Genomic DNA, 2,477 nt, shown 5'->3' with positions numbered 1-2,477 from the left:
AGTGATAAGAACTGTTCAAAAGCTCAAGAACAGCTATCAAATGAACCTCTGAGGTGAACTTGTTTTGCCAACTAGAGCTACAACAAACATTATTTTCATTATTACTTAATTAGCTGATGATTTTCTTGATTATTCTTTGTCCAACTGACCGTCCAAAACCCCAAATATTCAGTTTACAATAATATAAAAGACAAAAAAAGCAGCAAATCCAATTGTTTCAGCTCTATTATAAACTAATGAAAGTACAATTTTAACAAAGGCAGCAGCAAAGTGTTTTTAAAGTTCCTTTTTTACATGTTACTTTCGCAGGTTCTGCTCTCTACGCAGTTTAATTTAAAAAGGGGAACTGCAGCAATTTAGTATTGCAAAATCAAGTCAAGCTCCAAAAATGCTGGATCCTAATGCAACTCATCAGCGACTGTCTTTAGAAATCTCTCTCGAAAGCCAAAGAAGAAACTTTAACTTTAACCCTTTAACTTTAAGATAAAGTCACCATCATCAGGTCCTCGAGCTGAACAAACCAGGTAAACTAAAATAAAGCCTCTCTGTTGGTTGTCTCTTGTTCATTTAAGCGTGATCTGTGGCGATAAGAGCAGGTAAGTCAGGAAACGTAAAATATGTAGCAGTCTGTCTCTGGAAGTGTTCGCCCTGATATCTGCACTGATTAGATGAGTTACTAAAACAAACAGTGGGGTTAAGAGGTTTCCACTGAGCCCTCGGTAACACAGCTGGAGAGGACGCAGCACAGCAGCCCTGCAACACTTCACATCATCTGTCCACCATCAGATCTAATTAAGAGGCCTCATGAGTCGAGTGAATCAGTATGATGCTGTTACACTGTTCTGCACACAGCGGCAGACCTCCCCAACGGACACATTACAGCCATCGTATCAAATTAACATAATCTCTGCACACGTTTCAAACCTCTGGTGGAAAGCAGGCGGTGCGTGTGTCCACTGCAGGGAGATATCATTATTGTAGAGAAGAACTTATGAAGAACGGCAGTGAGAGGCAGCGTTTGGAATACAGTGAGCCTACAGACCAACAGCAGAGGAGCTGATTGTGCTGCTGTATCAATACCCACTGCAGCTGCAGCGTGGTTAAAAAGACTTATTGAGATTATTCAGACAGATGTTGTGATTGCAGGATGATTTATGATTCATGGGAATGATGAAAGAAATCTGAGACTAGTGGTTTAAAACTCATGGTTACAGTTAAAAATCATGCATACGCATTTCAGCCACCTGTTGGCAAGTAGTCACATGATCAGCATGGATAAGTAATGGTTAATGTAGAGAGGTAAGTCACATGACATGACCCATGTTAAGCAGAGGAAACAGTAAAAGCCCCGTACAGTGTCAGGATACAACAGCAACAGACAGAATAGTGAACTAAATACATCTTTAAACCTGTTTACATTGAACCTTTCAGTGCATCCAGACAACAAGGCAAATCAATTATATAAAATTAAAATCCTGATGGAGTGAACTTTGTTGGAGAGCTGGAGAACAAGTTGTCAGCCAGGGAATCTCTTTGTAATGATGCTTCTGTTCAATGGTGGATATCTTAGGACACGTCAGTCTTAGAGAGGATGAGGGTAGTGGTAACATGAACCCCCCAAACTCCCCTCACTGCCCACACACACATATCTGTGAATGTGTTGTCACTGCTGCACTTTTCTTCTATGATCCCTTTGCAGTCCACAGTTTTTCAGAATAAATATTAAAGAATTCACGGTAGAAAAAAAGGGCAGCTTTCTGTCTGAGTGCCATGTGGTTTCTGAAATAGCAGCACAGCATCAGCTGATCTCACAAACATAAACACCTTCCACTCAGCCGAGCCGAGATCCAACTAACACGGTTCAACAGCACGAAGCTGGAGATCCTCTTTGCTACTTCCTGATCTGCTGCCAGAACTAGCATGAAAAAGTCATCACTATGTATCCGCCATTCACACCACTGACATTTATCCAAACTCAAAAGGTGACAGATGTCTTCTGACAGCTCAGATAAAACAGAGACTCATTATCAGTTAGTACGTTGTGTATTTTGAATGTCTGTAAGTCATCAAACATACATATGCACAAAAAACCACCTGATCAGACGCACTGAAGCCCACCTCACATTCAGGACTACTCACAGACATACAGGAGTGTGCTGGTCCACAACAGCCTAAAACTGCACCCCCATTTTTCCCCGCTTGCTCCCAGCGGCCAGCATCAAACGTCTTTGGCGATCTGTGGCGGCTGCCGTCCGTCCCGGCGAGCAACAGCAGACGTCTGAGCGCCTTCAGCCGAGTCCTCAGCGCCCTGACGAGGCCGGCTGCGGCGCTCACACACGCCGGCTTGGCCTCCGGCGCGCAGCGTGTCATCACTAAGTGAACTGAGAAGCCTGTCTGGAGCAACACTGAGGCAGCGAATGACTTGGACCGGGACAGGCAAACAAGTATGTGAGTCAGTGTGAGGGGATACCCAGAGG

The sequence above is a fragment of the Morone saxatilis genome, unplaced genomic scaffold (genome assembly GCF_004916995.1).
Source record: "Morone saxatilis isolate NCDOM2014 unplaced genomic scaffold, NCSU_SB_2.0 Contig0, whole genome shotgun sequence".
NCBI classification, from domain to species: Eukaryota; Metazoa; Chordata; class Actinopteri; family Moronidae; genus Morone; species Morone saxatilis.
This window is presented reverse-complemented; position numbering follows the sequence as displayed.